This window comes from Malaya genurostris, chromosome 1 (assembly GCF_030247185.1).
Source record: "Malaya genurostris strain Urasoe2022 chromosome 1, Malgen_1.1, whole genome shotgun sequence".
In the NCBI taxonomy this organism is placed as follows: domain Eukaryota; kingdom Metazoa; phylum Arthropoda; class Insecta; order Diptera; family Culicidae; genus Malaya; species Malaya genurostris.
Window position 1 is genome coordinate 114,306,275 of NC_080570.1, and position 15,788 is coordinate 114,322,062.

The window sequence follows — 15,788 nt, forward strand, 5'->3', positions numbered from 1 at the left end:
TTAGTTGATCGGTAGTCAGAAACTAAGGACTATAAACATCTTTCTAACTAACATGAAGCTGTGCCATGATCAAGGTGTATTTTCAAGCGAGGCGACATCAATTAAAAGAAAGAATCAATTTTTCATCAAACTAGAAGTAGATAATGGCCTATTTCCAGGTAATTTATTTTTGTAGATCCGTTGAAGCAAAACAATTATTATATTTTATATTATTTTTGAATACATTACTGCACCACCTAGTGATGTGGTGGTTCCTTTCTCATTAACATTTAAAATCGATGCAAATTTCATATTGGAGTTTTTGACTAGCTGTTCCCGGAACAGGAACCCGAAGACCATCAAAATTTAATACGTATTTGTTTTGTCAATTATATGACGGTTTGACATTTTGAACTTTTGTCGCCCTGTGTTTTCGGAATCGGAATTTGGATGGGGATAACATTTAACCGCATTAAATGTGATAATAGGGTATTTATTTGAACTGAAGTTCGACCGGTTCAGTCTAAGTGAGGTTGTTAGGTTATAAGCTATTAAAACCTGCATCCTATAAGAAATTAATGCCTCGTTTTTAAAAATTTGTTTCATTTTCAATACCTACATATAGACCCTTATTATGGGTATCACTTCACGGTGGAAATCAAGTGAAGTGAATGTAGGTCCTTATTACGGATGTCGCTTCAGAGACAAAAGTAATCACTTCGATGAACTTGATGTCATTATGAACATCACGCCACCAACATTTTGTTGAAAAAAATAGTTTTTTCCACCACAATGATCACTTCACTATGCGCGATACTGGTAATAGGAAAAATCAAGTGAAGTGACATGTAAGTGAAGTGAATGTGAAAGTGGAAGTGAGAACGGTAATAAGGGCCATAATACATTCAGTGAAAAACATCCTACGCTCCTGTTTTTCCATTCTTTGTGATTGGATTTTTATTTTTGTTATTATAATTATCAGTAGTCACAGTATGCATGTGATTGTTATTGGCTGTTTTCATTGACGATATTACTATTGTCGTTTTCGCCTGATGACCCAGTTTCCAATTCCAATTCTGTAGGTTTTTTATAACAGCTTTAAAATAAAAATTATCAAAAAAAAATTAAAACCATGCTTTTATTATTAAACTTTTTCGAATGATTTTGTAATTATTGAGAAAAAAATCAAAAATTGTTTTCAGTGTATATATTTTTAGAATGCCCAATACAACTTCTTCCTGAACGCCATTTTTGTACAATTATTGGTTTCCGAGTTACAACGATTTGAAAAGGCAATTTTGGTGAAATGCAAAAATACATACGCCATTTTTAAAAATCAGTCGTGAGTCAGATTGACCTCTCCATCGGTTCAAAACGTATGGTTTGCCATACTGAAGCCATGTGCAAAGTTTCATCAAAATCGAAGAAGGTCGAGTCTGATGATCTGCTAAGCATTTCTGGAATTGCTCTGCTGTCAAACCGTTTGTTTGAAGCTAGTTTTGACCTGAAAAACGAGTCAGTTTCGAACCTGGTTTTCATATAAGGTTGCAAAGTGAGAAATCAACACAGTTTCATGAAAAGTGTTTGTTTGATGAAACTACTCTGGGTCAGTTTCCGTTTTCTCAAACGAAAACGACATAAATCACCGGCTGTAAAAACTTCATATACATCGCGATTCATAAACTCTAGAACGCTCTCTTGACTTTTCTATACGTAAACATTTTTTGGGATACATTTCTACCCCAGAATTGAAATCAGTCTAAAATTACATTACGGTTACAGCAAACAGTATCCAAATAACGGAGGTTTGAAGTAATGCTGGGGTAGAAATCTACCCCACGAGATTGTAAAAATTTCTAAGCATGTTCATTCTTCTGGCCACACTTCCCGTAACGAGGCGACAATTTTACTCAACGGTAGCACCGTGTTCAACCAAAATCAAACATCGGAAACAGACATTTGTACAGGCCTGTACCCAGGATTTCGTTTCGGAAGGGGCCAGTTGACTTCACCAGTTCCTGAAGCACCGGAAAAGCGGTCAATAACATAGAAATTTAACTCACACCGATTTCTCAGATACTGCTTGTCCTATTTCAAAAACTCATATTCAAATGTAAGGTGTTATTATTCCATCTGACATTTAATTCAATCGAGATCCAACTTCTAGGTCCTGAAAAACAGGGTGATGTGTGTTGAATATTTCAAATCGTCATTAGAAATAACGATGTAACAGAAATAGAAAAGTCTTCTTCACTTGATTCATAACTGTTTCAATTATACAAACTTGGTCTTCCTGGTCTCCGGTTTTCGGTTCTGGAAGTAGCGACGAAAGCATCTAGATTTACCTGAGATGGCGCGACCGATTTTTACGAATGATAGATAGGTTCAACTGGAAGGTTTCATCCGAATTCGGCTTCTGGTTGAAGAAATGCTGAATTTTGAGTGCTCAAAACCTCAAACACGTTTGTTTCTTTATTGAATTCTATTAGAGTATGAGAAGTACTCATCTTTTTAGCAGAGTCGGTGGGTTGATGAGGGACCGACAAATCGCACTCGCCAAGGTCGATATGAGAATGAGCCCAAATTGTAACTCCGTATTCAAGAATACTACGTATTAGTGCAATAATGTTTCTTTAGGCAATAAACATCGTAAAAACTTCATATTCATATTTCTAAGAGACAGAATTTTTCCAACTAGAAGTGTCATTATTGAGTATTCAAATAAAACTAATGACTGTGTCCGAGATCAAGTATGGTTATTTCTTAACGTCAATTCATAGAGCAAGACAAGACTTGTCATATTAGTTGATGATTATACAAACTTACTTTGGCTATACTGGTTTCGGTTTCAGGTTTGTAGTGGTCTAAAATTTCAAAACGAAACACATTTAAATTTCTTAGAGACAATTTGAGGTTTGGGAATAGTTCGAGGCTGCCAAATCGATGGAACAAGGTGTATCTTCCCGATCCATTGGGCCTCCTTTGAGTCGCTCATGCCGCTAAGAAGCATTCGGCCCGACATCAGTTCATTGTTGGGTACATTTTTTTACACTGGCGTATAATAATGGATCCAGCGAAACACGTATTCGAAGTGCGCTTGCGTTAATCTTTTTAGTCCTAAATAAGTATGTGCGGGATATAGCGGTAGGATATCGTTCTCATCGAAGTTATCTAGCGTAATTTAGTTTATTATTATTATTATTGCCGTTTATTTTGCCTCGGATTTGATATTCATTTTATATAGACACTGTTAGTGGAATTTCGACCATCACGAAACTTCTTAAACTACTATCTTACACTGTAATCTGCAGTCCCATAATATTCATCAAATTTTTCGTTTGTTTTTGGTTTTAGTTTCGGAAGGGACCATGGCCCCTCGGGCACCCCTCTAGGTACGTGCCTGTACCTACACCGTGAGTGTTCACGACCGCTTTGTTGACACAAAATCGTACATCAGAAATATTGCTTATTTTAAATGAGGGATTTTTAAATGTCATTTCCACGTGTTTACTTAAAAAAACTCTCTTGATTGAGCTTTTCAGACTGATTTATTATCCTCAGAATTAAATTTCCAGCAAAGTCAGTTGAGTTTATTAATTGTTAAGCATCAAAGCATTTGCTTCGGTGTTCCTACGAGGCGGTTACAGGTTTGTACTCGGCGACTTTGTGCCGCAGATACATCTTGGCTTCGAAGGGAAATATATCGACATCTTCAACATTGGTAAAATAATGTTCTGCAAGTGAGTGTCACATCGATGCTAAAAGCTAATAGTCGAACAGAGCGATGCCTGTTCAGTACGGCGGGTGCGATGTAGTTTCTCACACAATTGATCGAACAGATTGTGTTTGGTGCTACTGCAAAATGCAAAGTACTAACTTGCCTAATGACATGCAATGATTTTTTGAATGATTTTTCAAAAGTGTTAGACCCTACCCGCCCCTTAATAAACGGAAAATACCACATACATTTGCCTGGTAGGTACACCTATGCAATTGCTTCGAAGCTTAGTAGCTAATAGTCAACAAATTTTCTTGGGAACTCCGTTCTAAGGTTCATGAATCAATCTTTATTGAAGAGTACAAGAATCAATCTTTATTCAAGAAGTACAATTGTAGGTCAACAAAATGGGCTATCATCTTTCATTTGTCTTTATTTTAAATTAATTCTAATTACGATTTTAAGACGATTTCAGGATTCGGCGAAATGACCCTTTCGGCGAAATGGTATTCGACGAAATGGCATTCGGCGAAGTGGCCCATTCGGCAAAATGGCATTCAGCGAAGTGGCCCATTCGGTGAAATGTCATTCGGCGAAATGGCTTTCGGTGAAATGACCCTGATCCATTTAATTTGTTGTCGGTCGTGATTCTTTCCAAGTAGCACCTGTAACTAATTTATAAATTAGGAAATTATATGCTGCATAAAGGTCGCATGATAGACACAGCGAAACAATTCGGATTATGGTAGTAACAATAAAGTCAAGATAATGTTACGAATTCAGATCTCATCATACTCATCATACGGTAATTTTCATTTCCAGGCCGTGTTTTGCCTTTCTCATATAGAAATACAATCAATATGCAATTACTGAGAAAATTGACTTTTCAACCGAGGCCCGGAGTGCCGAATGTCATATACCGTTCGATTCAGCTTGCCGAGCTGAGCAAATGTCTATGTGTGTGTATGTGTGCATGTATGGAACAAAAGTTTGCACTAGCTTTTCTCGGAGATGGCTGAACCGATTGTCACAAGTTTAGATTCAAATGAAAAGTCTTATGGTCTCATCAACTAATTCCGGCTGTCCTGGTTCCCGCTCTTCGATTCCGGAAGCATCGAAAAAAAATAGTGTTTTAATACTCCAAATTGAAACTCAGACTATTTTCTCAGAGATGATTTGGCCGATTTTAATGAACTTAGGTTTAAGTAGAAGGTGTTATAATCCCAAATAAAATTCCTGAATTTCTTGTGGATCCGAAACTACTGAGTTAAGTGTTACACCGCTACCTAAAGCGACGAAGTAAAAGAGGGAGAATTTCTTTTCAATTAGGTTCAAAACTGTTCTAATTTGTAGGTCACATTATTGATCAAAAACTGTAAAAACGGTCTACTTTACCTTTTTTCTAGATGGCCAAATCGATTTTCACAAACTCATAGTAGGAAAAGGCTTACGGTTTTATTCAGAATCCCTGAATTCGTTGTGGATAATATTTCCAGTTTCCGTTGTCTTCAGAACTCCACAGTAATATGGTATGAGTAATATGAGAAAGGCATCATTGCGCCACTAGATGGATTAAAAAAGATTTTTCTATTTCATTGTGGCACTCGATCAAATCAAATCGATAGTCCCACGACAAAAGGACCTAACTGCAGATGAGAGCCTCTCTTTGTTCACTTTCTTTTTTGATTATTATGGAGCCATTATTGCTAATTCTCTGAAGTTCCCAATATAAATCGAAAGCTTGTAGTTTTACCTTGAAAGTTTTGCGAAGAGTAAAGTGTCAAATATAAAATCAGTTCGGTAAATCGTGAAAGAAAAAGTAAGCAAAGATAAACTGTCATTTGCAGTTAGGCCTTTTTGTCGTGAGACGGTCGAAATGTTCGTTACTGATAATTTGTTTGGCAACCCACAGTAAGTCGCACAAGCTCCGTCTCTTACACTTTTCAGGTTACATTGCAGTTATAATGCGTTGTTTTGTTTCATATAAGCCAGTGGCCCTTTTTCTGAATAACGACGTATCGTTTTTTTGATCGTATTTCATTCGTATTCCTAATAACGCTAGAAAAATCAAAGGTAGCTAGGATTCGACCGAACCATATTCGATCGAAAAAGCAATACTTCGTTATTCAGAATAAGGGCGAGTGAGATGATACCTTTTTTTTATCAATCAGCATGTATTTTTCTCGTGAATATTCTCCGTTGTGTTTAGTTTTAGTTTGAAATTATTTTAATGACCGTCGTTTTAAATGAATTGTAATTAAAATTTTGGAACTGCAACATGAATAGATAGAAATTGTATGAACCTTATTCTTTTCAATCTAAACGCGTGACAATCGATTAAGCATTCCATGAATTGTAGAAGTGGGTTCCTCTTTGAAATTTTTGTCATTATTTATGGTACTCCCAGGAACGGTATTCAGAGACCAGCATAACCCAAAATAGTTCGTATGTCCATGAGTTAATATGACAAATAAATTGGAATAGTTTTGAGTCCAACTTTGAAGATTTTTAAGTATCGTCATCTTCTATGACGGTTTGAATTTTAAAAACTCTTAACCCTGTTGTTTCAAAATTGAAAGTCGGAACCGGATCAAATTTACCAATTTTGTATGGAACCATAAATTTATTTTAATTTGAATTTGTGTTTATTAAATTCGTTCTGGTTTATTTTAGCTTCTCTATTCCCGATACGTTCGGAAACGGAATTCGGAAATCGGTGTAATCGAAGTCAGTTATTCGCCTAATGGATTGTGAACCATTTCATTAAATTAGAAGTTTTTGAAAATCAGTGTAACTATTTTAGAGAAATCGTAGTGCGTTCCACATAATATTTTTGGGTACCTTCCAGGATCGAAACCCGGATTCTGGTAAAACTAAAATTAGTTTATTTGGACATCGACTCTCAAATTCTGTGAGCCCGATAAACTCGATAAATTTATGTGAAATTTTTCCACTAATAACCCTGTATCTCCTGAACCGGAAGTCGAATCTGATTAAAAAAACAAGCAGTTTTTATGGAACCTCAAGATCTTTTATTGGAATGTTAGATGGACCAAATCGTTTCAGCCATCTACAAGTAAAATGGGTGACATTGTTTTATTTTATTACATATATCATCCTGTAGTTCCGGAACCAGAAGTCGAATCCAAATAAAATTCAGAAACCTTATATTGGAGCATAGGACTGAGTTAAATATGAGTCTAAGTTTGTAGAAATCAGTTAGGCTTCTCCGAGAAAAATGAATGAAATTATTTTTCACGCACAAATTTGCTTATCTCGTCGAACTTCTTCGAATGTTCTATGGTTGTAAAAAGTTGTGTTCTTCCAGTAATTATTGTTGCAAGCAATATGTATCAATGTATATATTGAATATTGTTTTGGATTAAAAAAAACTGCTATCTTTATAATACATATGTCATATTCGAACGACTATGTTGCCAAAAACAAACCGTGCTTAAATTGAAACGTAATGGAAAAGGGTGCTGTGCATAGTCTTTTAAGTACCAAGAAACAATTGAACAAAACAGTATTGAACATTGTGTTTCAATTTGCTCCGAAACATCGCTTTATCATCAAGCGCGTAAAACTCCTACTACTGGAATAAGGCGAAAAGTCGCTTACACAAAAATATCGATATCTCCGCTAAAAATGGACGGATTTTGACAGCTTGTTGGACAGCTACTACCGTGTGGAATCTATGTCTAAAAACATATTCTGTTTTCAAGGTCAATTGTGACAGATATTATCAAAAAACCTGAAATTTTGACATAAAACCTCGTATATCTCAAAAAGAAAACATTCGATCTCAAAATCATTCAACCGCGTTCAGGGTGACGAGAAGACCTTTCATTTTCGACTAGTTTGATCAAAATCGGTCCAGCCACCTCTGAGATCTCGACCTCTTTGTTGACAACACACATATACACACGGACATTTGTTCAGTTCGTCGAGCTGAATCGATTGGCATATGTCACTGAATCGATTGGCATATGTCACTCCGGGCCTCGGAAAATTTTTCTAAAGTTTAAGCGAATTCTATACCTATTTTTATGTATATATAAGTAAAAATGACTTGAATGTGTAATAAATGAATACAAGCTCTAAGCTATCCAAAAATTTGAACGAAAATCAATTCTTTGGAAAACATTGCACATACTTAACCGGTAGTAGATTTGTACCTTAGCTCTACTTCAAAACTCCGTTATTTGGTTACGGTTTACTATAAAATAACCGTAAGCAATATACGATAATTCAATCTGATGTTTAGTCTTTCATTAGCATTGATTTTATTTCTCTTGACCGGCTGAGCTATGACCTGTTAAAGTTGGCCTGGGGTAGAAATATACCCACGAGAGCGCTTACATTAATGTTTTGTTGAAAACGAAAAATACAGAAATTTGATAATATTGGTTTTTTGTGAGCATTATGTTTAGATATTCTGCTCACAAAAAACCAATATGATCAAATTTCTGTATTTTTCGTTTTCAACAAAACACTAATGTAAGCGCTCTCGTGGGTATATTTCTACCCCAGGCCAACTTTAACAGGTCATAGCTCAGCCGGTTAAGGGAAATAAAATCAATGCTAATGAACTAAACATCAGATTGAATTATCGTAGATTGCGAGAAAAATGTGCTTCAAAATTATTATGAGAACTATCTTTCGTTGTTAGTAATTTCTTTAAGATATTTGAACTTGACAGTGAGGAAACGGTATGTCAAACGTGAAGTTCAAAATAAAGTTCTATCGGGAATACATAAAAGCTTCAGAGAGGTGTGTTCAGGACACTTACCGACTCTCGTTTACCGTCACCACTGAGAACCCGACCCCTTAGTGAAACGAGTAAAACAAGGAGTAAAAAGCAACGAAAAACAGCAGCATCGTGGCTCGAAGACGCACTCGTTTTATTGGGGATATGTTTGCTGTGTTGCGTTCCGCGATCGCCTACTCCGATTGCCATGCGACAGCTCAGGACGGCGGTCGGTTAGGTGACGAACAAGTAAAAAAAAAGCCGAACCCGAAAGATTAGCGAAAAACGGCACTCTGCTGCCTGTTCGAAAAGTAATAATAAAGAGGACCGATGGAGTCGCCCAGGGAATCAGTAAAAATTTGCTAGCCGCCGAAGAAGCACACGCACGATCGGTGATCGCGAGCGGGCACGCGTGTGGTTTCTGCCGAGGACTCTTCTCGTGAATGCAATTTTGTTTTTTTGTTGTTGCTGTTGGTTTTGGATTTTTTTCTGACCGGAAGTTGAAGGTTGTGGTCTGTGGTCTCCAGGATTAGAGGCGCGGGAATCAGTGACTGCTGGCTGACATTGTATTTCAAATTAAAGTTTTATAGAGTGGACGTTCGAAAAAGGTGCTAACCGATAGTAATTTAAATTTGATCATAGTTTGTCGTGATTGTCATATCTGAATTATGAGTTGCGGAATCATGTCGCTTTGAGCCGGTCGTCGATTGTGCAAATTTTCAATATTGTTATTGCCGGTAGTAAAGATTAATTTATTGTGGGTATTGAGTTTTTGGCCGCTTTGTGGAGATTTTAGTGCGAGAAGTATATGCTCACGATTCTGCAGGGAAAGCAGGTTCACGGGTCTGTTGACATTCAAAATCAAACCAATCTAATGCAAATCAGACAAGTTTTGTTGTTGTTCTGAGAAGCTTTCTGTTCGGGTGTTTCGCTGTTTACGGTAAGTTTTTTTTTGTAGGTGAAACAAGCCCAATGAGAAGATGGAACAGATTCCGATTCAGGATTCAGCTTCTCATTCATATTTAGTGGTTTGATGGAATTAAATTGAGTATCGATGAATAGCTTGATAAGTGGTGCATTTTATGAATTAAAACTATGCTTGAACTTTAATCAAAAAGTAAACGACAAGGTTCAATTTTAATAAAGTGTAGTTTATGGGTTTCCTATCGTGCTATATATTTTTTTGATTTGTTTTTCTTTGCTATTGGCTTCGTTGCGTCCTTTAAAAATAGTTCAACTCCTTTTAATGATATATTTTGTGTATTTCCGGTAGCCAAGTAGCAAAACGCAACTGGTTTTATAACACTGTGTTTAGGCAACCTAGAAAACAAATTATGATAGTTGGATAAAAATATGCAGAATCAAACTTATTCTGTAACTCGCTTATCCACGACATTGTCGTTCATGTTACTATTCATTGTACTTTTTTAGGTCGTCGATCGATAATCATCGATCAGTTATCGTCATTTAGTGTTCTTCTTTGAGCCAGTATCAAAAAAATAATTTTCTGAATAGTGCAAAATTACTGTAAATATGTAAGCGTTGGGGATATGTGTTAGAGACGCTTGAGAATTTCGAGGTACAAAAGGTTTGCTCGTGAGACAATTGCGCAGACGTGCGCAGTAAATTGCTCTAGAAAAGAGAAAAAAACGCTGAGAGATTAATCGTTCAAAATATAATCAAAGCCTTTAGAAACCTAAGGAGTTATGGAAAACTCTTATATTACTCATCAAACCTACTCATAGTTAGGGTTACCAGATATACGGATTTTTCAGTTTTCTACTGATTTTCAAGTACATTGGTAAAACTCACTGAATTTTATACGGATTTTGCAAAAAATACTGATTTCATACAGATTTTTAAGGAAGTCTGTTTTTTCATGATATAATGGTAGACTGGGTTAAATCAATGAAAACATGCGCAAGTTGAACTCTGTAGAACTAATTAACTCATGAACTTCCAGAATGCACCCGAAGTTTGTAGTACATATCATAATTTTGAACGATAATAAATCAGTCATTTGTTGAGGGATTGATATAATTTAACCACCAATCGATACGGAAACATTTAACTTAAACATGAATGGAAACTTCATTGCAGTATTTCTATAGCATACTATTGAAAAATTTGTATGAATGTTTTTTCATGAGCCAATTACAGAATGCTATAATGATGTCATCCTTTAGTCACTTTTGTCACTGGCTGCCTGCGAACGAAACATGTAGCTTATCTAGTAAATGGATGATAAAACAGTCACTCTCGCTGGATAGTCACTTTTACGCGGTGTATGGATGCCATTTTCTGTCTGCTGCATAGCGCATGTTGATGGATTTGACACATTTAACTTGATTCGAAAGTATAGTATAGATTAGTAATTAAAGGTTCTAACTTCCCAAAATTAGCTTTAGTTCAATATCGTTTAGTGGAAAAACAATGTCTCCTTCTATTGATATATATTTAGAAAACCAATCAGTAGAAAAATGTAAAATTTTTAGAGGCCTAGGCGAAATTTTAGACTCAAAATTTACTTTCGTGGAACATTATAATACAATTGTCAAGAAAGCAAATAGTATGTTAGGCTTCATTAAACGTTTCAATCACAATTTCCAGGACTCTTACTCTGTATGCGCTTCGTAGACTGAACTGGACTACATTTACTCTTCCATCATATAAGGCGCGTTGTATGCTCATAACTTACAAACTTACTTGCATAAACTCATAAACCCCGCAAAGTTACAATGCTTTCTTTTATCAACGACATTGTTTCTCAACAAGTACTGAATTATTGTTTTCACAACTAAAATTTTATGCTCCTAACCGCCTCTTAGAAATATTCTCGGATTAAATTATCAGACAAATTATGCAAAAAATGATCCTGTTAATAAAATGATGCGCTTCAACAACGAAAACTGCCAAAAAATCGATCCAGGAAACAAATAAAAAAAATGAGACCAAATCGTAGAAATAATGAATAGTTGATAAGAAACCTTTGTTTCTTTTTGTCTGTCGGTATTTTGTCTGAATAAATAAATACATTTGGAAAATTACCTTAACTGGGCGGAGAAGCATAATTGTTCCATAAAAATTTGCCTATTTTTCAAATTGAAATTTAAATATAATAGATGTAAAATAAGTTATACGGACTTATACAGATTCTTTTTTCTAATGCATTTAAGCAGTCCTACAGAGTTTTCAAAAACATTGAGGTTGGCAGTGATGATAAAATACCTAATAATCCACCAATACTGCTTTGATAAAACCAGTTTATCAAATTGAAAAGCGAAAATCAAAGTAGTGTTTTTTTATTTGAGGTGCGGTTTTAACTCTATCCAAACATAAAAACGGTTTGATTGCCCTCAGAATCTTGGAACTAAAGCTTTGTGCCTTAGTATATATACGATCAAATAATCTTATGTGGCAGATCTCAAAAGACCGTGTTTTCTATGAGAATTCAAAATACGGAGAATGAAACCGTACAAAAAGTGAGCTGGTTTTGAACATTGTTTTCGATTGCAGCGTATTTTGGCGGTCAAGGAGCTTATTTTTTAACTCTCCTATCAATGCTTCCGAAATTCGATGGAGAAATCATTTTCCAAGTGAATTCTGCATAATGTGCAACTACTACTCTAAATTTGATATTGCATTTGAATCAGAATCCAGTTGAAAGTAAAAATGAATCTCGAATGTGTGAGAAGGAGGCAGAGGCTTGTGATGTGAATATCTCTAAAATGTGTCATTCATGCTTAATGGCGGATCATCCGGTCAAGTAACAATTTGAAAATGTTACAAAAATGTATAGGATTTTCCTTTCAGTTACTCGCTCAAGCAATCAGCCAATGTTGAAACGCACAGAAAAGTTTTTGTATGAAACTCGAAGAGTAACAAAAATATATTTTGAAAATCTTATTAAAACCATGCATTGTTAGCGGCATGTTCTTGATTTTTGACAGATTTATCTTTTGCTATGCAAATTTAGATTTTTCTAATCATTTAAAAATAAGTTTGCTTCACAATTTTTCTAACATCCCAATGATTAGCGTCATAAAGGTACTCTTAATTCACGTCTTGTAGTGCACGCTCTTAGAGTTCATTGTATTTGGTGTCAAACATGCAATTTGACGACTGTCGAAAGGAGATTCGATTCAAATACTTTCAATAGTCATGCCTCATGGTGACAATATGAAGTTAAAATTGCTATCAGCTGTCGCATATTGAAACAAGCTTCGTTTCCAGTAACTGAATTGCACAATAAAATCATTGTCGAACTTTTAAGTGTTATCCACCTGCGGTATTTTCGGAAAATGTCTGTCGCAAGCATAAAACAAGTAAAGATGCTTCAGCTAGCACTAAAATATAAACTGGAATCATTTCCTAGGCATCGAGCTAATTGTAGCAAATGAATCAACAAACATCTCACATCGTCTCTCTAAAGTTCATAGCATGGCAAGACACGCCTCGTGCATTAGAAAAAGAATTAATTGCTAGCGTGTGCCTTCGCAAAACGTGGATAAACCAGCCGCGTCCTTTGCTGAAACTCCGAGACATATAGCTCACCTCGGAACTGCAGAAGGGATATGAGAGAATTCAAAGTTAGCGCCGGTGCTTGATTAAAATTTACCTCCAGTAGTGAGACCGACCCTGTCCCGATGCCGGTGAGTGCGCGTGCCTTCGAACAAATGATGTTTTGCACATTGTCCGTCCTTTTACTGGCAATCAGATATCCTCGGGCACGTACTTTTTGAAGAATGGATAATCGAACGCTGATTCACTTCGATCGGTAAATTCCCGGTGATCGAGAGAAATTCCTCGCCTTATACAGTGTAGAATTTTGCTTTGACAGTGAAATGGCTCACAGTCCAAGAACAGCCGCGCGTCTCCATTGCTGAAATGAATAATGCAAATCGTGTACTTATTAGAGATCGTGTATCGCACATTAGCTTAGTTAAATTAGGAGCAAAACGGTCGAAGGTAATCTTTGCTGGTGGCCATTCTTAGTGCTGTTTTACTCGAGGATGAGGACAAGATCTGTTTCGACCGATTGTGTTGTTGGGGCAAAAGAAAAGGTAGGCAAAGACGAAACACTAAACATAGCGGATCAAAATGGAAATGACAAAAAAATCGATTTGTAAACCAGTACCGGTAGAGTGAGCAATCAGTTAACGCATTTGAGAATATGGCAAATGATCCGATTGGTTTAATTTTGATGATAAGTACACAAACTTTGCCGAAATTTCAATAACCCAATTTATCCTTTAGTATTCCAACGTAGAATAAAAATTCTTAACTAGGTCGGGTATATCACAACGTTGTAAAATCTGTATGTCGGGACTGGAGGTTTTGTATTTATTGACTAAGTATTGGAGCATTTAATGATTGGCGTGCATCCTTTCAGGGAATGTAGAAGGATTCATTTCTATTTATTTTGTGATGCTTCCCACCTTTGCTTTCCATTTTCCTTTTTCATCCTCTACTTCCCATCAGGAAAATAAGGAGAAGCTAAGGCAGACTCAAGACAATTTATGTTGATTTTGAGTTCCGTATGGTCTGAAAACCATTTTGTCTTTTAATAGTAAATCCACTTTTTCATTATTGTCCACACACGAAGGGTGTACAGCAGAAAATTATCACACTAACTGCGCACGTTGGTTTTATGATTGTACGCGAGTACAGAGACCGTTGAGGATTGAAACAAATTTTACCGGTCTCAAGTGACTTTCTTGAGGAATTACGATTGACATTTCAGGTAGATCAGAGATCCCTTATTTATCAAAGAGGTTTTGATCTTCTGGTCATTCACTTCTCGGGCCAGAAACATGTGATTGTTTTTGAGTGTTTTTGTTCCTATGTGTGGAATTGTGAATCGAAAATATGTATACGGCATGAAAGGCGATGTTCTTACCCTTCATGATATGCCCGTTTCCTGCAAACCTACATCGAATCAATCGCTCAACTAAAGCTTGCTTCATTTAGAATTGGAACAAACTTTTGCTCATATTGTGGCGCTCCTGGTGGATGGATTTGGAAGTTCTTGGCGCCCACGTGTCGGGAACTTCCTTGTAACACGCCAGATATAATAGCAAAAGATTCAGAAGTGATGTCTCCGATTTTTATCAACATTTAGCAGCTAATAAGATACGACTTTATCATGTCAAGGAACCTTTCCTGGAAACCGATACGCTCAAATCAAGGTTAAACTTGTCAAATGCTGCAGAAAAATCAGTACAAATAGTATTTCCATTTCACGGCCCGGGGAGTTTGTAATATTACGGGCCCCTATACATGAGAATAAACCTCTGTGTATTTTTCACACCAAAACGCGACTCTCGCAAGAATTGCACCTCATCCGGCCGGCGAGGCTCGTCAGGCACGTTGTTTTTTTATTTGGCTTTGACTGAGCGGGCTATTTGTGCATGTATTTGTATGACGGATCCGTCAAAATTTGTTGATCGGTCGCAACGATACACTAATTCTGATCAAAGAATGTTTTTTTTTTCATTATTAAGAATAAGAAACACTTTGAAATCTTCGTATTTCCGGGCCCCCTGAAAAAGTCCGGGCCCGGAGGGATTTTTTTAGTTTTGTATGGAAACTCATTTTCTTGTTTTATATGTTTTGGATCGTACGATTTCGGTAAAATATGCACTGTTTTCGTCTAACATTTGTCGTAGTTTAATTTTGCTTCATTGTCGAGAAATTCCAGTAATTGATTCTCACAGTTTTCTTTTGATGCAAATTTCTTGTCCCAAAATATTGTGCTGTTTTTAGTTAGTAATTTTTTCAGACTTAAAAAAAATATTACTTTGGCTAATTCAGAATTAATAATGATAAAATATTAGTTGAAATGGCTGTTTCGACTTTCTCATATAGAGAGGCTATACAATCACTGCAAAAAACTGACTTTTGGACCGAGGCCCGGAGGGCCTAATGTCATATACCATTCGACTCAGCTCGACGAGCTGAACAAATGTCTCTGTGTGTGACAAATATTGTCACTCACTTTTCTCGGAGATGGCTGAACCGATTTTCACAAACTTAGATTCAAATGAAAGGTCTCAAAGTCGCATACAAAGTTCCTGAATTTCATTTGGATTCGACTTCCGGTTCCGGAATTACAGGGTGATATGCACCAAAAATGTGAAAATAATGCATTAAAAATGTGAAAATAATGTCACTCACTTTTCTCAGAGATGGCTGAACCGATTTTCACAAACTGAGATTTAAATGAAAGGTCTTATAGTCCCATACAAAGTTCCTGAATATCATTTAGATCCGTATTCTGGTTCCGAAATGATTTGTACCAAGTTTGTGAAATTAATATCACTTAATTTCCTCGAAGATGGT

At 36.2% G+C, this 15,788-nt stretch overlaps 1 protein-coding gene across 5 annotated transcripts in view; it reads left to right on the top strand.

The window, feature by feature from the left end:
- The first annotated feature begins 8,798 nt into the window (after nt 1-8,798).
- LOC131425438 (uncharacterized) overlaps nt 8,799-15,788 on the top strand; it is a 140,912-nt gene continuing 133,922 nt past the window's right edge. For 3 of the 5 annotated variants that reach the window (XM_058587361.1, XM_058587362.1, XM_058587363.1), the window contains exon 1: nt 8,805-8,953. The gene's annotated coding sequence lies outside the window, so the exon portion shown is untranslated. Of the gene's footprint in view, nt 8,954-8,979; nt 9,388-15,788 lie in introns of those variants that run through there. The other 2 variants (XM_058587364.1, XM_058587365.1) reach the window with 2 other exon arrangements.